The sequence below is a fragment of the Aythya fuligula genome, chromosome 3, assembly GCF_009819795.1.
Source record: "Aythya fuligula isolate bAytFul2 chromosome 3, bAytFul2.pri, whole genome shotgun sequence".
Taxonomy (NCBI): domain Eukaryota; kingdom Metazoa; phylum Chordata; class Aves; order Anseriformes; family Anatidae; genus Aythya; species Aythya fuligula.
This window is the reverse complement of record NC_045561.1, coordinates 28,684,944-28,707,064: the sequence shown is the minus strand read 5'-3', so window position 1 is coordinate 28,707,064 and position 22,121 is coordinate 28,684,944. Positions and strand designations below refer to the sequence as shown.

The following is a 22,121-nucleotide window of genomic DNA, read 5'->3' as shown; positions in this document are numbered from 1 at the left end:
GACAAGAGTAAGCTAAAACAATCCCAAGCTCATCAAGACAAGCAGTCAAGAATAAATAAAGGTAATTATCAGGTTATGATTTATACAGGATCTCAGTTTTGACCTCACCAATCACAACAGATCTACAATTCTGGTACTTTACTCATTAAGTAGGGTCAGAATCGGGTCTCTGTCAATGTCTCATCCGTTGAAACAATTCAACCCGCAAAAAAACTCCAGAACCTCCAACTAAATCAATGAGCTATGTGCCAATTTCTGTTACAAAAATAAGTTCAGTCACCAAATGGTTGACACAGAATTACCTGTCACTCATAAGCCTCTGATTAGAAAATGAATACTTGTGCAATGTTTGGATGTAAGCAGCCACTGTTACGTCAATCAGTGTTAAACGCTCAGGTTAATTTGCTGAGGTATAAGAGGCCTTGCACTAGCTGTTCTAAATTTCTATCAACTCTTAAAACACAAGACAGTCTAAAAGTTTAAGAAGTGATGACCAATGAAAATATTGCTGCTTGCAATGAGACAATCATACCATCTATAGCTGCATTAACCACTACGCAGGGAAAACAACAAAGATGGTTTTTAGGATGCAGTATTCTTAACTAAGAATGCTGAAGTTTGTATAGACTTTCATTAAAAAGCTAAGCTTTTCTGGAACAGAAACATTTCAATACCTTGCTTTGCAAAATGTTTTGAGAGGCAGTTCAACACTCAGCCTTTGTTGCAGCCGACACACGTGCATTCTACACTGCCCAGTGATAAAGCTGATATTCATCATGTTGTCCTAGAGTTTTCCTTTTGTAAAATGGACACTTCAAGCAGTGCAGGTCAACTGAAGCACCATCCCAAAGGATGAAGCTCAACAATTCATGAAACTACATTCCTGCTTTGGCAAAGAACTGTGGCTATGTTGACAGTAGATCTCCTTACCCTGCTGAAGCGTGACAGTCAAGACCAGTCAAACATTCTAGTTTTAAGAAACTTTAGCTCTACTACACTGGTATTAGTATACATTACCCAAATCTAAACTTCCAAAAGTGATTTAATTATTTATCCCAAAGAGTTAAGGAAAAAAAAACTGAGTGTGTATATATAAATATATACACACATTTCAGTATGCAAGTACCTTGTGTTTGTATCAGATGTCTCAAACACACGAACAAATTACTGCTGGGCATGAAGTTGCCATATGTCAGCTGATCACGTGTGCACTGTGTGCAACCCTAGTGTATTCTTTTAGCCTATGGCAAATGCAAAGCAGTTCTCAATAAATTAGTTTTTAATAAAAGAGAAGCACTAGGAGATTTTAATTGACCTGACACAATTACAACTCGGAAATTTCTGCGCTACCTCTTTGCCCTTGACCTACCCCTTCCTTCTGGCTTAGAGACTGCAGTGCGTAATCTGGCCCTCTCTTTTAAGATTATCTGCTTTTTCTCAGAAAACATAATCAGAATGAGTTGGTCAAAACCAAAGCAAAAAGCACCATTTTTTTCCTCTTCCTAGCAACATGTCAATGACTGGATAGGGTTTGTTGATTTCAGCTTCCACGTTGTCCATTACTAATGCTTTTATAAAGTTGTCCATGCTGAATCGAGATTTCCCATGTGTCTTAGCTTCATAGAACATTATTCTAAGTCAAATCTTTTAGTACATGCAACAGCTGAACATACAAATGTTGAATGCACGCAATGAAAAATTTACTACGGTCTTTACATGGTCAAGCTCAGTAGTCCAGGCTTAAATAAAGGCAGTGGCTCCCCCCTCTCTGGTCACACATCTGGTCTCACTGACTCACCTTGGGGGAATTTGCATTGCCTAAAAAGCATTTTCTAAGTTGACTAAGCCATTCTCTCTCCGTTGTCACTAACAACATTATGCTGTTCTTTTTACGAAGCTGATGGTGTAATACAAACCACTTCTTGAACAGACCAAGCTGGTGGCTGGCATTTTTCTTAAAGAAAAAGCACTGTTGGAGGCAACTGGCCTTTTCAAAGCCTTGGAACTATATTCTAGTTTGACAGTTATAACCTTTGAGATTGCATTCAAATGGAAGAACCTGCATTATTATTTTATATTTTTGGCCTGCAACTGGTAAAATGTATGAAAAAGCAATGAACTACATCTCACAACTTCATGGGGTTTTCTGTTTTTCCCCAAGGAGAGAAAATCAATGGATGGAGGGCTAGAAAATCATTTACGAGCCCTATCAGACTTTACTGAATTTTGAAAGGGATCAAAAAGGCAATAAGCCTCAGGTAATTCCCAGAGCATTTAACTGGGAAAGGAAGGATATTTCAACCAGATGTAGACTGCAAAATGGCACAAACCTGTACAGTGTGGCTTTCTCGTGAGCACATTTGCATGAGTAAAATCACTCAGCTTGGGTGGCTAGCATTGCTCTGAGCACAGCTGGTCATGCAAATTGCAGCTGAGTTTGGCCATGTGATCTATCATAGGATAGAAATTATCACATTTTACTTTTCCAGGCAAGTCAGAGGCCTGGCCCTCCCACACAGACTCCCTGGACCACCAAGACCTCTCTGGCTAAGCACCAGGTGGGACCTTGGGAGACCCAGTACTGCTGCAGCTCACTGCCTGCCCAGCCCAGCCCAGCCCAGCAGCTCTTTGGTTCTGCTCTTTGTACAGGAGCCAGCTAATTTGCTTTCATTTAATAGCTAGTATAATAGGGTTGATTCCCACTTGAGACTATGTGTACCCCTGCAGTACCGGTAACACTAATGATGGGAGCCTGGTTTTATGCATTGACAGTAAGTTGGTGATGCTCCAGGTTACGTTACATCCCGTTTCAGCCCAGTGATACCAGCTACAGATACCTGCTGGTATCTGGGTGTACAGTGGGCTCCATCATGACGCAGACCACTTCACCACCCTGTGGGGTACAGCTGTGGCAGGGATAGTGCCCACAGAAGCACACAAGAAACTGGATCCAAATTAAACGTCTTAAGTGGGTAACTTAACCTGTATTTGGCCACTGTGTGGCCACACTCATTCACCACAAAGGTGTCTTTAATGTGATTTAACTATCTTCCAAAAGAAGACCGATTTAAAGCTGTTTAGCTAATACACTTTGGATTCACACCTTCAGTTAATTTGGATTATTTTTCCTGAAAGTCCCTATGTAAACAAGCAGCTGGAGACTTTTTGAAAGCTTAAGAGATTTGTGGCAGAGAAAATAATCACAAGATCAAGATTTGAGATTGCAGAAAGGGTGTTAGAAAGCTGATTAAAGTTGATTATAAATAAAACTAATGAATTGCTGGCAGGAATGGGGAAGTACCTCAAAAGCCCAGCTGGTCCATAGAAGAGGCTGAGTTTACTTCTTGAAATGACATTCCTTGCTTTTTGTCTAGAGAAATACGAGTTTAACAGAGGATATCTTTGGGCAGTCAGAAGGCTTTGTACCTCCTGCCTATGCAGAAATGGGTACATTTTTTTTCCATTAAAACTCCATAGGCAGGTTGGGATTGTCAGACACATTCACTGCACAGGAAACTCCCCTACGGTGGAAGCCAATTCCTGATTGATACAAATTTTCTGAAAGCTGAAGGCCCTCTATGGGATTTATTGAAGAAATGGAAGTAAGCCAACTGAGAGGTAATTCTGAGAAGTTGGTGGCAAAGTGTATTCTTTGGAAATTTGTCTAGAGAGATGAATGAACAGAAATAGAGTAAATAATCCAATTTTAATACAGAAGAAAGATGCTGCTATGGGTAACCCAAACATCTCTGCTAAGCTATTTGTATTACTCGTAAGCAATACATGAATGAACAATGAAGCTGATAAAACACTTCAGACAAAATAAAAGCCATTATGGAAAACTGTAAATAGCTTCTTTAGAGAGATAACTGAGTAACAGTTGCAGTACAACGTTTACAAGGAAATGGTGGAAGGAACAGTTCGAACATTCATGAGATCTAAATTAACTTTGTTTACAAAAAGCAGTTTCAGAAACTGAGGATGACATCCATACATGCACTTTTTGCTATGTAATATTCAGGGGAGAAAACGAAAACAAACACTTTGGTTTTCACTTTGTTTGAAAATAAAGCCTCCCTGCAATACAAAATGCTCATGTCTTCAGCTTGAACCGTGCAGAAGCTCATTTGGCATAAATACATTTAAGATTATGAACTTCAGGGGGGATTGGCTGTTGCAGCTCATGGCATATTTGCTTCCTCTCTTTTAAGTAAGAAAACAGGCACTGCTAATAAAATTCAAGGGGAACCTATTTAGGTTCATAAAAGATACATTTTTTTCAACTACATAGCATCCCAGCCAAGAGGTCAGCATGGCCAACAGGTTCATGAAATTCAGAAAGACAGTAGACGCCTCTGTGGATAATTAAAATATAAATCACATTTGTGTCAGCAAAGATCATCATTGATGAGCAGCACTGACTCTCATGCTTCAGTACCTGACACACCCCTTCAGCACTGATGTGAAATTTCCTTTGGGGCATATATCTGTATAATTATTCATTAGTGGAGTTTTATATTACACTATATTGTATCTAGTACTTATCGCCCTTGGAAACAGAATTCCAGATCATAGGGTCCAGTGAGCTGGTATATCAGTTTCTGTGCAGAAAAAAAAAAATTGAAAATAAGCTCACTTTCATGTTGAATTTTCCACACAGTAAATGCCTCTCAAGCTGGGGAAGGCTAAATAGTCAGGTACTAGCTAATTTTAATTTGCAATTTTCATTAAAACTAAAAATCTATTTCTCTTCTTTATTTAGAAGCATATATTTCATTTTGTAAAAAAAATAATCATAATAATAAAATTCCAGGGAGCAAGGTATGAACTTCATATGTGCAAAGGACATCTTACCTAAAGATGGGCTTGTTTTATAAGCCCAAAGGAAATCAATGGTCCTCTCTAATAATCAAAATGCTACCTTTACCTATCCAAAACTGCCTTTCCTGCTTTAGTGCTGGGTTGGAAAACAGAAGTTTAGTTTGGAAATCAGTCTTCTGAAAAAAGTCCCTAAGCATATTTGTGCAGCTATATCACTAGCGGTAACACACATCTACATTTGTGACTAACAGTGTTGGTTACCCAGTGTGAAACACTCATATATGGCAATTCCTGTGGGCTCAGATTGTGCACCTACAAGTGAAAATTAACATTCCTCAGACTCACCCCCAACACTTAAGGCCTGCTGCTGATTTTTTTTTTTTTTAAACCAGGACATAATTCTTTCTTTAGAAAAAGTAGAAATCCTTGACTGTCACCTACTAAGCAAAATATAATCTGCATAGTATCCTAGCTAAATGATGGAATGTCAAACAAGAATATACTGGAAACCTGGCATTATTTTTTATTATTTCCAACTGTCATGTTCGCAAATATGGGTTCATGGAACGTTTTCCATTTTGGGTAAACATGCTTATGTAAAATGAGTCATCATATCATATAGGTCCTCACCTATCTGTATGGTAAGAACCACTGGGATACAGAAAAATTACATTCATTTTTAATTGTGTTTTTTTTTTGTTTTTTTTTTTCCTTATGAAAAAGGCCCGTCTTGATTTTTGGCTACACTGGGTCACTCTACAGCTGCTTCTTCTCCAAGATTTTTAGATACTGAATTTTATCAGTTACATTCTGCCTATACAAGCTGGACACTGGGCACTAAATCAGATGTACACATTTTCTAACGATAGGGACACAACCTACCTGAAAGTGATTCTCTCAATCATCTGCAGAGGACATAAAGGCTCACTGAGATGACAATACAGCTAAGAAAACCTAGGTACTAAAAAGGGTACACCAAAAGGGAAGGTACTTTACATGCCAGTGTTCTGTCTGTGTAACTCTTTCCCCTCCCCTTCTCCTTTCTTCAATTTATTTTGGCTTGGTTGCTACTGCTTTAACCTCCTGAACTGCCTCACCCTAAAGGGTGCTCTAAATCATACTTACTTGACATGGCTAATATGCACGAATTAATATGGCAAGCACTTACTCAACCCTAAAATCTGAGATGTGTGGTACTAAATGTGGTTTTATGCAAAATCTCATCTTTCCAATTGGAGGGCAATAATCTGGCCAGGACACATAGCTTCCTTTCTACCAGGCATTTCTTCACATCTTTTAAAGGAAAGAGAAGAGAGGAGCTTTACTGAGTGTTTTACCAACACGTGAACCATGTTCTGGTACAAGGGGCCAGGCTGCCTCTTCACTGTCTGCTGCAAATGGAAGACACCACCTGAGAAGCTTGCTCCCTGAGCAAAGCAAGAATTATCTCCAAAGGCCTTTTCTCATACCTCTACATGGAACAATTTTTCTTATCCAGACTGAAAGTAAAAAGACAGGGCTATAAATCTTGCACTCAGCTTCCCAGCCCACACTCCCTGCTCTCCAACAGGACTTGTGAGCTAAGAATGAGAATCAGGGCAACTCACTCAGCTTTAAATCTCTGGGTGGCCAAATGCAGGGCTGTGGCATTGCAGCTTAGTAAGAGATGTAAAGAATGAAATAAGAATCCTCAGAGGAACATTTTCTGCATTTGTACTTCCAGGAAGATCCTTAGTATTTGTGTTTAATTATTTTACAATGCCCTTAAAATCTGGAGATAATTTGCGCTTTCTGCTTATGCTGTAGAAGGTATAATAAACATCTCTCTAATGCCCAGTAAACACTTGCCCCTTATTGTTCTCTTTATTTGTATGCATGCCTTCAATTTCATAGCAACAATAAAGCTATCCCAGGCTGCAATCTTTTACTTCTTGGGTGGTTAATTCAGATGTTTTGGCCACAATGCCTTAGTGACTGCTCTCCCCTGGAACTGTATTATAAATGTCCAGAAATTCATTATTTTTAAATTATTATTTAATTCTAGCACGCAGTCAAAATAGGGCTTCGATCTTTATTCAGGACATGCCTTATAAAACCTGAGGCTTGTTGTACACAGGTAATCTCAGTGAAATTAACTGCTCAGACCGCCTCTTATATCAAGTTCAAATTCGTGTAAATCAAAGCTGCTCTTAAGTTGCTCCAAGATGAAGAAGATCAATATGCTTGAAGATCAATAGCTTAATGGGAAGCTCAAAGTCATACACAAATGCATATTGAAGGACAGAGGACTTATATTCTACACTGCTGTTATTTGGGTGAAACTCAGTTTTAGACAAGGCTATGACGAGGTATGAAACAAACTGCTTCTCATGCCATTGCTGTTTGATCCACATGATTCCCTTCACCAGATAATATTGTACCCCAGCACAGAGCTTTTCACATAACCTGATAAGCCTGGACTCGGTGACAAGACTTCCTTCTGTCTTTGGCAACAAAATCATTAACTAGCTCTCATGCATGGGTATAATATTGGCCAAAAAAAAGTAATAAATGAAATCTGAAATTTATACAAGAGATATAAATTGTCCATAAATAGTACCCATCAAGAAAACTACATGTTGACTCTATAGCTTGATGCATTTAGCCAGACAAAACCATTTCTGCTTTCTTCCCTTTCTTTTCATTTATTTTTCTCCTCTTCTTTCTCTTCTGTTCTTTTTATTATTTCCAAATTTCAGGCATTACTGATCCTTTTTTACAAACTGTAAAAATGACCAGAGCCACCTTTCCTGCTGTGTTATTAACTTCAGACACACCAGCAACCTGCATTTTTAGGGCAAGGAGTGATTTTGGTGACCAGCAGAAGGACCCCATTCTAAGAAAATCTTCAGCACTGAAATACAGAAGACAAATCACAAGTCACTAATTTATTTATTTTTTTTTTAAGACTGGGTAGAGGTTGCTTTTATAATTAATCTAACTTATTTTTGTCTCTAAAAATGCTTTTATAAGAAATGGTAGTCAGAGAGATGACGGTACTCACAGCATCATCCTGTTCCTGGAAAGCTCTGAGGATGAGTTGGATACGTGTCACTGCATGCTTAATGCATGAAGCAAGCTGAACCATTACACTTAGATAAAATAAAATCAGATGTTTAGCACTAGTTTAATACAGGAAGAAAAACAGCTACATGTACTATAACTCGAATTCAAATGTAAGCACTTACCAATTACTGCTATGGTTACTTGGCAATGCATCCTCAAGTCACAAAGGAAAACTGCACAGGCACGAGCCTGACAGCCACAGACCAGAGCAGCTTTAATTTCCACCGCGCCCTGCTGAGGGTGAGGGCACTAGTACCTTTCAAGGAAAGGCCCAAAACAAGCTCTGTCCACCTCAGGCTTTGGGTGTTAAGAGGTATTGCCTGCATATACTTAAGATTTAGATTGTAAAACGCCAGTGTTGCCACCAAGTAGTAGGAAAGGAGACGTGCGCTGTTTTATATTTGCACTGTTATTGCGTAAAACAAGAAACACACACAGATCTGTCAGTCTTCAACTGTTAGCTGGAAAATATTAGGGGCGCAGATGTACAGTTACACTGCCTTCTCCTGAAGTACCAGTGGGGATGGCTGGCAAGCAGATTTTCCCAGTGCCTGAATTCACCTACCCAACCTCCAGCCCTGGGACAGGACTGACAGTCAGGCCGCCCGTAGCTGACTCTCCTCACGATCAAGTAGTCACAGTGACGACAACTCAAAAACATGGCCAACAGAAGCTCTGAAATGAGAGGCCATTTAATAACAGTCCTTAAAATCGCATAAAGCAATTCTTTTAATTGTAAGTTTTATGAGGCTTATAAGATTGAGGTTATTTTATTACCTTCAGTGCTAAAGCCTGACCACACACTGTGTGGAAAACTATTTTGCTTCATCTCTGGCCCATCCAGCAAAAGCCTCTCATAACACCGGGAGGAAAAGCAGCCAGCACACAGATTCACAGCCCATTGTGTCATTGTTTAACTTTCTGGTTGGCAGAACAATTAAAGAGATGCATAAAAAGGCCAAAAGGTGGGTAAGCTTTATAGTTTTCTTTGCCTCATCACTATTTCAGAGGCCAATACATTTAAACTAACATCAGCATACAAATGGGAAAAAACTCTGACAACGCAGATGCACTGAAATTCAATGCACTTAAACCCAGCTCTGACAGGCAATCTCCTCTTATAGTCAAAAACACCTCCTGTGGGAGTACCCAAAAGCCTTGCCTGATACCTAGGTCACCACCGTGAGACAGGGATAATTCTCTGAGACAGTTTTGTTTTGTTTTGTTTTGCTTTCCCCAGTGGTGGCCTAAAACAGGCACCACTGTAGAAGACCATTTAAACACATATCCATATTTCAATTACAGTGATATTTTTTCCACCTCTAACATGCAGCCAAGGCTCACATTTGTCCTCAGCATTCTCTTGATCCTTCCAAATTCACTTTTCTTCTGTTGAGCACAGAGAAACATACTGGAAAGACACACACAGCACAGGAATAATAAGGCACACGGAATCAAGGCGATAAGAGCTTAAAGCACAGCATGGCTTTTAAAACGCATGATTTATTCCTAACATTATGTTTAAAAGAAGCTCTGGTTTATTAAATAAGCCAACTACACCTTCCTGAAATAAATTAGCTCTTCAACTACTGGAGCCTGTCACCACCACTATCCATAAAACGTCAAGGTCCCAGACTGAGGTCATCTTCTTAATGGCCTACACACTTGCTGAAGTCAGTCCAGCTCCAACAGCTTATAAAAAGAAAAGACAAAGAAAGGAATATTATGATCCCGCCTTTACAGAGATATGCCAAAACACAAAGAAATTCATGGGCTATGGCAAATAGTAATTTAATTTAGGTCTCTTCAGCAGAATCGTGCCAATGGTTACTTTGTGGGTGCCTAAGAGCATCCCCCCAGTACACACAAGAGCACAAAAATGACAGATCCAGGGTCTTCAAAGCGGTGCAGGACAGGAGGAGAGAGGTAACAGGCATATGCTGAAACATGAGAGGTTCAGATGAGTTACAAGGACAAGCTTTTACACCTTGTAGACAGACAAGCAAGATTGACAAGTCTGTCCTATGCAGGGTTTCAGGACCCAAAAGTCCTGGGCAACCTGTCAGACCTCAGAGCTGAGCTTGCTTTGAGCAGGGGGCTCAACAAGAAACATCCTGAGGTTCCTTCCAGCCTCTGTGATCCAAATATATGTTACTGCAGTTCTGAGAGCAGAATAATAAAAATTATACTTTTTTTTTTTGTCTTTCAAAATATCTTTTCTCTGAAAATTTTCTACAAAATCACTTAGCATCAATCTCAGCAATTTATTCAATCCAAAATGAAAGGTTTCAGTTTTAGAATTTAATGTAAATATAATTGAAGCAAATTTCAAGCTACAATTCCAAATGGGAAAAAAATTACTACTACTACTTTTTGCAAGTGTGTAACCAAAACACGTTTTAAAAAGTCTTGATGTTTTGATTCTAGATTCATTTCCGTGAGGAAATTAAATCAGCAGAAGCTGATGGAGCAATTTAATTTGACTGAAATCTACATTTGTTGCTGGGTAAAAAGTTAGACAAAATTTTTCACCCAAACCACCTTCAGTGCTTTGTTATAAGACCTTCTCTCTCTAACTTTTGAAGATTTAGGAAGCAACTCTGCAAGGCACTGAATGTCCTCATCCTGCAAGTCATACATGCCCAGCCTTTTGCAAGAATGTTCAGCATTCTGCTAGCTCAGACCCCACCTCCTTTGGGAGGTGACCTTAATATTTAACCTACTTAAATCATGCTGCAGAATGAATTACGGAGAAAAATTATGAAACTGGAAAACACTATTACTGTTGGTATTTATTGTTACTACTTACAAAAACCCTTTGTACTTATTTTTCTATTTCCAGTCAAGTGAAATGAAAAACAACATGGAATTAAAAACATCACACAAAGAAGTAAACCATGCCCAAGAGGAAATGAGTTGTAGAGAGGTGTGGTACAGGCACCAACAAGCAGAATTTGTAAGAGATATAAAGACTTCAATCTACAGCTTTTTGCTTATTACCTATCCAAATTTCAGTGAAAGCCCATTTATTTTTGGTTCTGAGGGCACCCTTTACACAGTTGGTCAAACTGCTAAGCCAAACAAGAATTTGACATGTTTTTTTACTTACCAAAAATATTTTTAGGATAAAAATACCTCTAAAAATGAACAAAAAAGTTATTTACAATGGTCCAAAATTTTAGGCCAAAAGAGTTCCTCTAAATGCATCCTGTCGTATATAAAGAAGATAGAGAAATACATTTGTTGTTTGATTTAACTTGGAAATTAACCTCAATTGATTAGTTAATACCCATATGCACCCCTCTGTTCCATCTGAATACCGTGTCACTAGCTCATGTTAAGCATTTATAAATTACAGCTGAAACTGACTGGAGGGGAATGAGTCAGACGAATTATTAAGGGTCTTCTCTGTACTTCTGGATCGTTACAGGTACTGCAGTATCTGAGTCCCGTAGGATCATGGCAAGTATGACAAATGCAAGCAGTAGTATTAGTCAGAATACTCTTTTGCCTCTTCAGATGAATAGAAAACTAAGCTATTTATTCTTTTCTTGATACAGACCTTGCTGTTGAGATTTAATTTTGTCATCTGCAAGCTGGAACACTGCCATTTGCTCTAATGAGAGCTAGGTGTGAACGTTTCATGCAGTGCAGCCAGAATGGAATACTCATTTCCCAACCAGGAATCCCATCACAAGGTAGGTGATGTTGCAACTTTTCCTGAGAAACCCACCACCAAAGCGGTTATGATTCAAATATTGTAAATGGTTTTATACAGAGACTACTTCCCCTCCCCCCCCCCCCAAAAAAAATCAATTTTGCACAATTTATGCTAACGTTAACATTTAAAACTGAAGCATTTTCTTTCTTCCTATTTATAAGAGACAAATGGATGCAATCACCTTCCAGAACAGCCCATCTCCTAAGCTGGTTGCATCAGCTTATGGATAGGGCTTTCTCTGCTTTCATTATGATTCCTCTCAAGAATTCTGGTTCAGCTTTTTAGGACATTTTTTCAGAATAGGGCCTTTATGGAAAAAGGCCTAGAGTATATATGCCTGGTGTAGCTACGGTCAGTTTGACCCTGGGCAAGGACCCCAAAACCCATAAGCAGTATTAGAATTGTCTGATATCCTGATATATGGCATTTCCCATTTCATATGGGCAAATTAAACATCTGCAAAGTAATTTTTCCCATCTTTTTGAATAAATTGGTTGTGTATATTGATGCCTTACAGTCTGTGTTGTTGGTTATCCAAAAAAATGAATCCTGCCTTCAGAAAAATTTGAATATAATTTGCTTTCCAGACCAGAGGATAACAGAGGAATGATTTCTTTCCTTTGCTTTACTACAGTTATCTACAGCAAGGCACAAGCAGTCAAAATGCTCCTTCACCCTGTGTTTGCCCTTGTTTTCCATTCTGAAAATCTGATCACCGCTGATACACCCGGCCTGTTGGTCATTTTAAATAACTATAAACCCCTTTACACAATGGCTAGCCAGGAGATAAAACTCAGAATTCAGTTTCCAATGTCATAAGACTCTGCTTTCAATTGAAATGCTTTTATCTGATTTAAACAAGAGAGGACTGCAACCTTATTGAATGGGTAGTGTAGTTAAAATGAAGGAACCCGACGGTGATCTGCCACATCTGGGGCCGCCTCCTTGTATTAAACTCTCCATCTCCTCCAGAGTAAAACATTCTCCTGTTGAAGCTTCAGATCAAAATGAAAACTTCATTACATCTGTAAGGTATCGATCCATTTGGGACTTACTTAAGCAGCCTAGCTTTATCAGTTTAGGCCTCCTGGGCTCAAAACAAAACTTCAGAACTCAGAGGAGCTTCAGGCTGGCTCCCCCTCCATCCTCCCACCCTGATTCTTCCATGTCCTCATACCCAGCAAACTGAGATTGCAATCAACCCTTTCTAAAAGGCTGTTTGCAGATAGTAGCATATCATAGCACGTTCCTTTCTCAAGACCAAAAAAAAAAAAACCACTCTGCGCCCTCTCACCAAGCCACAGACTTTAAAAAATAAATTTAAGTTATGCCATTGTAATTTCAGCAGTACAGTGATAGCAGATAGCACTCTCAGTGTGAAGGTATTTATTCTGGCACATTTTATTCTCATACAGAAAGGGGAATAAGGGAATATAATGTAAAGTACCACCTAATGATAAAATTGCAATTATGTAATATTGGCAAGAAGAAATAAGCCCCACAACTAAAATGTCTTTATTTTCTATGCCTGAATATACACACACACACAGTTGCAGTACCACCAGCTAACTTTCCCCCAAACGTATCACCATCCACACCAGTCCCGCTGGCAGAAACCAAAGAAGAGAAGTGCTGCAGAGCACAGCACACGGGATGGGCCCTGCTACGTGGGCAAACCTCACTACACTGCTCCACACCAGAGCAGGGACACCACAATACTGTGCCAGACAAAGCTACCAGCCCACAGACCTCTTTTTTCCAGTCATCAGTGTCACTGGCTTCATTTTTCTGTCATTTTATTAGATGCTCTTGTAGCTATTTTACATACAGTTTGTTATCCATTTTTTGCTTTGTCTGGTTACTGTTCCATCAATTCATTTAATCAAATAATATTTGAAACACAGCAGGGGCATGAAATGCACACAGCTCACCACTAACACATACTGCTGGCCGTTCGGGAGTGATGTTACAGTCCTCGCTCTATTATCAGCTCCTGCCCACTCACTGCACTCAGTCAGGCTTTCATTTGCCATCCTGTTCCCCAGGCTAGAGCACACTGATATTCCCCTTTGGATTTATTTTCTGTTCTAGGTACCTACCTCTGAAAATGAAGATACAAAAAGAAAAAACATGGAGTATGTGATGCACAATTAGACAGCATCTTTAAACCAAGAGGAACAGCATATCCACAGGGCCTTTTTGCAGTTACATTTCACATCTCTAACACCGCATGGAGACACACTGATCACATTAAATGCAAATCAATAAAGTTAGGGGCAGTTTCAATGAATCTTGGGAGAGAGGATTGTGCTCTGAAGCTCACTGAGGCCAATCTCAGATTCACTTGTTTCTAAATGTATGATAAGTTTACCATGCAAGTTCAGTTTTACAAGGACCTAAGTACCTCCTGTGAAGTGTGATGTGGTGCGTGCTCAGCTCCCGCTGAGACTAATGGGACCTTAAAGGGCTGGACAAATTTCAAGAACAGGCATTTTCTGAGTTATTAAGGGGATTCCTGTCTGTGGACCAGATCCCACATATTGATGCACGCCCAGTATTGCTGCTGAAGGAAGCAGAAGCAGAAAATACTCAGTAACCTGAAGGAGCAGACTACAGCAAGCCCCAAGGCTGGAAGAGAAGACAACCAGGCCACGAAGGGAGCTGGTCAGTACGCCAACCAGTACTGTTACAAGGCTCTCAGAAAAGTTGTCTGGTTTGGCAGCCAGCCAGTGAGCACCAGGAGGGCAAGACATCATTACACGATCATTATTTACCAAGCTAGCCACGGTGTTTTATCAAGCATGACTGAATTACAACAGCCTGTGAGCACCTGGCTGGGAGTAAAATGGCTCGCAAGCACACAGAGACTGGTTGCCTCTGCTGCAGACAAACCCAGTATCAGGAGAACTTCAAGGAAAACACATTAAGGAATTACAGGAGTATAAACATAGGGCATCTATGATGACTATGCCGTTCCCCTCTCTCTATCTGATGTCATAAGAAAAGTCAAATTAAAAAAAAACAATGTCTATTTTCACGTTTTTCATCAAGCTTTAAAAAGATTTCAGCAGAAGGGCAGTCACGCTGGCTTATATGAGGACGATGCTGTGCTATTCTGAAGCTGCTTGGGGGGGAAAAAGCACCAATAAAACAGTCTCTCAGCCTCTATTTTAAGGAGTCATCTTATATAACAGGAAGCACGCACGGTTATTCTGGATGCTTGAACACCGTCTGTCACATTGCCACAAGCTAAGGAAGTATAAATAAGTATGTGCGACCACTTGAAGATTATTAGTTTTAATTAGTATGTAATAATATTGGTTACATAAATCCTTGTAGGCTGAATTAGAGAAAAAGTGCCAAGGAGATTAAGCCTCCATAACGTCTAAATCATTCCAAAGCTGAGGGGACCAAGAGGTGTTTCCTCTGGATGACAAGCACAGAGGCAAGGACAGCAGTCAGTGTGTGGTACTCACAAGCACTACCCCTCACGCTGGTCTGAATCCCTTGGGGCAGGAAGAACCATCTTCAGGTGGCAAAGGACAAGTGGCTACTCCTTGTCAAAGGAGGACTTTTCTGTCCAAAAGCTAACGAGTAAAGCATCAGCTTAGCCTGCCAGTGCTACAGTGCTGCCCACGGTTATCAGAGGAGAGAGCTAACACTCCCTCTACTATTTCTCTTTACTAGCATAGCACAGGGTAGGATGTGGTCCTCAGTTTCTTAGGCTTCTAGGTTCGGGGTTCTCTTATGGCACTTACTATGATTCATTTACATGTACTATGGCACTTACTATTTTTCCTGCTCAGTCAGCGGCTTGAAACCTGAAACTAGTGAGCAGAAGGCATTTAATAGCATTTGCCAAAGAAGCTGGAAGGTCTGCACCATTTGGTCAGATAGACAGGAAAACCAGAATTTGGCAAATAGCTTTGGTCGCAAAAATGTGAAAAAGGAAGAGATGTACCGAAATTTTGAAAAGACCTGTGAAACATTTCAATGTCTTAAAACCACATACGCATAAGTTTTTAAGCTTTAGCATACATGAAAAGAGAAATAAAATCATCTGTATCAGATTGAAAAGAAGGTTGCATTTAACTCAAAACAGAATTTTTTGTTTTTATTTCTGCCGCCAAACCAAAAACCAATTGTTCATACAGCTTTAGTTACTGACCTGATGAGAATTAGAGGAGGAATTCTGCGGATATTACCCAATTGCACGGAGCTTTACCCCAACAAACCACTGCCAGTTTCTCCCAAGGCTGCTCAGGTGTATAGCTCAGAATTACTAGAGTATCTAGAAATGCACTGCCAAAAAGAAACTTTGCCAACTTTAGGAATAATTAAAAAAAAAAAAAAAAAAAAAAAAGATTAGATGCTAACATAATTATGCTTAGGCCATCTGGGGCAAATTTTCAGGAAATCTAAGTCAGGGTCACTCCATGTACTTCTGTATGATTTCACAGCAGCTGGTTCACGGAGAGCTTGAAATTTGTCCCACTCTTTATCCTGAATTAGTATGAAATTGCCTCTTTAGATGCGAAACCAAAAACCTTCTAATCCACAAATGATTGTTAAAATGGAAGAAAAAAGATGAAAGGATGAAAGTTAGGTCAGCTAATAAAATAAATAAATAAAGCAAATTAAAATAATGGTGAATATTATTAAAGGCTAATGTAATGTTTTACTGGGTTTTATTCATTCAGTTCTTGCTGTGCTGATCCAAAAAGAGAAAGACAGACCCATTTAAGCACATCTTTCACATGTAACATTAAGCCTTTCCTTCATGAAGAAACATCTGCATAGCTCAATGCTAGAACTTTTCATAGTGACTAATGTATAAGCCAAGAAAGCATACTGTTTTGATTACACTTTAAAATGGGCATATTGAAAGTTATAAAAGAAGCAAAGAACGTAATAAAAATCTTCTGATTCACCATCCAAATAACTATAATCACATTACTTACATTGCCTTCCAATCCATCATTATCATTACTACATTATGGCTAAATAATCAAATGCAACAAACTTTTCTTCATGGTCAATAATAAAACGTTTTGTTCAGATGTTCCTGGTTAGAGCTGCAGGTTCCCTCATGGAAGCACAACAACACGGAGGTGAAGAAAGACAGCCATAAAGATCCCCAAATCTACCGGGATGGTGCAAGGCCAGACGGAATGAAAGAGTCACAGCTCCCGTGGCACATGCTACCACTGCCAAACAAACTTCATCCGAGAAGGTGGCTCCACTGAATTTCATGGTAATGTCTCATCCCAACCTGTACCTGCTCTAGCGATACGTCTCTCTTCTGTAGCAGGTTTTGAATAGCACATTGCAAGCTTCTCCCTGCAGCTTTCTGAAAGAAACTGCATCTGTTTCTCCCTTCCTTGCTATCCAATGTGTAGGCATGGCTGTGAAAGACTGAGGCACGCAGCATTTGTGTGACTGGGGAGGCAGAAACACTTGCTGGGACTTCATTTAACCCGTAACTCAAGAATTCCCTTGCAGAGAGCAGAAAGAATTATGCCTTTAAAATATATGCTCTTTTCATATACAGATGTGCACAAAATATAGTTTCTAATTCTGTCATGACACTAGCTAAGCATAATTTACATAGCAAAGGATGCATAAATATATGTGGCCGTCACACATGTTTATCTTGTACATATTCAAACCTAGGTTGTTGGAAAGGCTGATGGGAAAGGCAGGTCCAATTTGGTGCAGAAGCCAAGGCTCACATATATCAGGAAGGCTGAACCACAGCTGCCTCTGCAGCTCTGCTGCTCACAGCCTGCTCAGCCAGGAGTGCAGGCACAGCCCAGAAGACCCAGCTGCCTTTCTAGCCTAACATCAATCCAGTGCACACCACCAACCCACATAATATGGGGGGAAGGAAGGAAGGAAGGGGGAGGCAGGTAGTAAGCTGTGGTATGAAATCAAGGTATAGCCAGAAGTGGGGTGAGCTCCTCTGTCCCTTTTCTCCTGTGCCACCATGGCCCTTTGTGTTCCCCCCAGCCTCTTAATTTTCACCCAGCTGTTGCCATAACATACTTTTCAATTTCAGTTTTCAAAGTGCGGTTTATGTGTGTTTGCAAAAGCTCTACTGAGACTTTAGAATCACTGTTGCATGTCTCCTCCTCATTCAAATACTGGTACTGTCTGCTCAGGGTTGATAACACGCCATGCAGGGCTGAGGACCTGAGGCCCAATTTTACACTACCTTGCAAACTCATTAATTGTTTATACCTGCATGAAATTCAGATGTTAAAGCAATTTATCCTCAGTTGGCCAGGGTATAAACAGTTGCACAAGTGGCAGAATGTCAGAGCAAGCGAAGCATGATCTCCTACCAGCAAAGAGATGCTCTGAGCAGAGCCACACCATCACCCTACATGTGTGCAAGAGCCCAGAGTGACGGCATCTGCATAAACTGCCAGCAATATCGCATCGCATGCAGCCTGCACAGCCAGCACCTCTCGACCCACACAGAAGACAGGCATTGACAGTGGCATCACCTGCTAACAGGGGATGTGAGCGAAAGCAGCATCAGGAGTATGTCATTAAGGGAGCACCAGGACAGTGGGGATGCCACATGCTCCTCAGACACAACTGTGGCTTAGACAGGTAGAGCCATCTCAAGGATTTTATGCTGTTTACAATTTCTCTATATCTATTTTCCTTCTAACCCAGGAGAAAAAGTGTATCAGTGTAACCCAATGGCACAGGTTCTGTTCAAAGTAAAAATCTGAACAGGAAAAAAAGAGACATTACTTCTGAACATATTACTACTAGGTGTGCTAACTGCTTGTGGTGTTTTTTAAAACACCGATAACATCCTTCACCTTCTCCCTAAGGTTGTACATCATCTTACACTTTCCTGTAGGATGAACTGGAATAAAACGTTCTTAGAAAAACTTCTAAAGATTGTCTGATGTGCATCACTGGCTCCAAGCATAACCAAACCAATACTGCATAGGACCACAGGCCGGTTCAGGTTGGGTGGGCGATCTCTGCTCCATCCTCCTGCTCAAACCAGGCTCTTGGTGGCCCCACAGAGTTCCCTCCGGCTTCTCCACGACTCTTGTAGTGGGAGGCTCAAAGCAGACCCAGGGCCTAGACGCAGCGCTGACACACGGCCCTCCCTTGCTGCTGGGGCATGGTGTGGGCAGGGCCCAGCCTGCTCACTGCCCTGCAGGACCCCAGGGCCTTTGCTGCAGAGCCTGTGTGGTTGCATAGGCTCCATCCTGCCCAGGGCAACTGCATCAATACACCTGAACTTATTTCTCAGGGGAAAATTAAAATCCTGGCAGAAGAGGAGGTCCAGAAATGTTTTATTCCTTCAGAGAACCTAGGGGTGGTAGACCAATGATGATGCCACCTCCTCTCTTCCCTCTCGCTAGGGTTAAGATCGTTCCAAGTGAGTATTTGTGGTATTTTTTCAGCCAAGTGTTTAATACAGGGAGAAGTCAGGCTCCCATGCTTCTTTGGGCTGATTATTCCAAGGGGCAATAGCAGAACTCTCATTCAGGAAATTGTTCCCAATACTCAGATTAAGATTTTCTTTGTTTAATTTCCACCATTTACTTATAGCTAAAACTCATCCTTTATGCTAAATAATTTTTCTTCCCTCCCTCTTTGAGGGAGTCCCATCCCTCAAGTATTTGTGGGCTGTTCTATCCCTCAGGCCACATTTAGTCACCACTTAGCCAAACTATACATATTTAGTCCTTTTTATTACAACTCATTAATTATTCTTAATCCCCTCCTCTGAACTCCCCAAGATTTCAGTCTCTCTCAAAACAATGCCGCCAGTATTCCCCATGTTCCTGCATCACTAGACTGGAGAGAAGAACCCCCCCTTTCTACAGCCCAGTGTTTCGGGAAGTATAGAATATAGTTTAAGCTGTTGCATACTGCATCTCTCTGCGCCTATGTCTTCCTCAGCATTATTGCTTCCCAGTGCCAAATCCTGCTTCCTTTACTCACATGGCTAGCCCGACTGGAGCAAAGCCCACAAAAAGGATTAAGAGTTGGCTTTCTCCACCATCTGAAACTGTGCTCACTTCCTTTTTTTGTTTTGTTTTGTTTTGTTTAATTCATTGCTCTCTCTTTCAAGGTTTAGTACAATGTTCATTTCTCCAGTAATAAAATGGCCCAATTTGGAAGTTTCTACCTGGTTTTGTAGTTTCAGTAGTATTCTAAAGCTACTGAATGTTAAGTATCTAAATACCTAAAATCTGACTTAAATACTATTAGCCATGTATTAGGATGTGGGAATCAACTTTATTTCCAGTGCTGTATTTTCGGTGCTGTTCTAACAAGGTAGGTATAATCACCTTTCACTACTGTCCTATTTTATTTTTAGAAATGCAACTGTTCTGTCACCATGGGTGCTTTCAGTAAATGTTGGCTGTAAAAATAAACTGGCTTCTAAAAAACAGCAGCAGGGCTCTGCTGCAACTAATACTCTTAATATTGAGCTAGCATTTAATAAAAATACGGATTCTGACTATTGCATAATTACTGAGGCACTGCCTCAATGAAGCAACAGGGATTCATTGCTGGTATCAGTGGCTTCAGCTTATACAATTAAAAGCTCTGAAATGCTGAGGAGATGGCTCTGAATCGCTTGGGAGATGGGTAAAGAGGCAAGGACTGAGAAGCAGGTACAGCACATATTTACAGGGTACATCTGACCTCCCACAGAATCAACCCTCCTCAGCAGGCTACCGCATATATCAAGAGAGTACATGAAGAACCTATCTTTAACCCTTTCTCCACCCATTGGGATGCTCTGCACGTCTTGAAGGGCCAAAGAGGGAGCAGAGAGGGTGAGCTTACTTCTATCCTTCTAGTGTGTGAAGGCAGAGGAGTGCTCTGTCCCATTCCTCCCACTGCCTCTGCAGGCACCTACATAAATAAGGGCTAGGCGAGTCCTGTGCAATGTAAGCAGCAAGAGAAGGCAAGACACAAGCCTGGCAAGACAAGAAATGGTGACCTAAACACTCATCTGCTCTGCAACCCTACTGATTAATGGAAAACATTTATCAGAAAGACAACTCTCCACTCCTACAGAGTAGCACTGACTAAGAGTATAGGAGTTGTATCAGTAACCTCTGACTTCGCTTGAGATATATGCCACCCTTTATTTTTCACAGGCTGTCCACATGCTAGTCTCTGTTTCTGCAAAAAATCTTCAAAGGCATTTTTTTAGATTCTTCCTTCCATGTCTACTACTTATTTTTCTCCGATTTGATTGGAGATGCCTACAAGTATGAAGTGTCAGACTGTAATACATAACAATGACGTATTCCAGCATTGCTTAATAAAATTGTGGTATTGCAATCAGATGTAGCTGCAGAAGTCCTTCTGACAAAGGGACTTGGGCCTTGGTGTTGCTAAAAAAAAATAATAATAATCCTTTTCCCCAAATTAAAATGTTTACCTTTTTGTGTTGTTTTTTTTTTTTTTTTTTTTTTTCAAACATTTGTATTGAGATTTTTTGTAATTAGTTAACTGAAAATCTAGTATGGACTAGAATATTGACTAATAAAGGCTAAACCGTAAGAAACAAGAAGAAAAGCCTTTAAGTCCTGTTAACAATTTTACATGTTCTCTGAAGTTGAGCAACTGAAATGGCAGACCTTGATATGAAATCCAGACTACTGAGTAAATGCCATCTCAACTTAGCTGAGGACTTGGATGCACAATGTTTCCTTCATTTCTGCAGGATATTTCTTTCCTTGCCCTGGCCTGTTAGGGAACATCCAGAGTGTGCAACCACTGGTTTGAGCCAGAAAGACACGGTGCACCACTTGACTGGCCCAGCTGATGCTGTGCTTGCTCCTTATCCAGGAGTCCTAGATAAAACGTGGCAAGCAGTGCTGTACTAGCCATCAGATGTGCTTATGCCTGACCCCCACAGAATTTCCTGCTTTTCTCCAGAAGCTGCAAGCTGTAGGTTAGAAAGAAGACACTGAACTAAGTGAGAGTTAACTTGATCCAGAAGTTATTTCTGTTCTGCAACAACTGCTGCTTAGTGCACCAACTCATCACCACTGGGTGACATGCCAGCCTATGTCCTCTTCTGCAGGAACTCCTAGCAATTGATACTGCTTCAGCTCTGCCTACCACAGTCGCGTGACCATTGCTTCATTAGCAGATGCAGTTTTTGTTTCTTAAAAGCATATCTTTAATTTGACTGTCACGGCCACGTAAGTATCTAGGTAAGACATGACCATGCCGTGACAGTGTGACCATCACCTCAGACACACTGTTCTAAACCACAGCTCCTAGCAGGCCTATGGCATTTTGTGTTGCATGAGGGAACAGACAACATTTTGTGTTTACCAGTCAGGCCAAATTAAAGCGAACATGTACAGCTCTTCATCTTTTACTGAAAGGGGTTGTTATACACATTCTCCTCGATAACATGACCAGGATACAGGTATGAAAACTCAAGGGCTAGGAGGATGCCAGC

The 22,121-nt window shown here is 40.5% G+C and overlaps 1 protein-coding gene across 1 annotated transcript in view; it reads right to left on the bottom strand.

Annotated features, from left to right (window-relative positions):
* KIF26B (kinesin family member 26B) overlaps positions 1 to 22,121 on the bottom strand; it is a 263,040-nt gene that overhangs the window by 104,192 nt on the left and 136,727 nt on the right. The gene's annotated exons all lie outside the window — the stretch shown is intronic.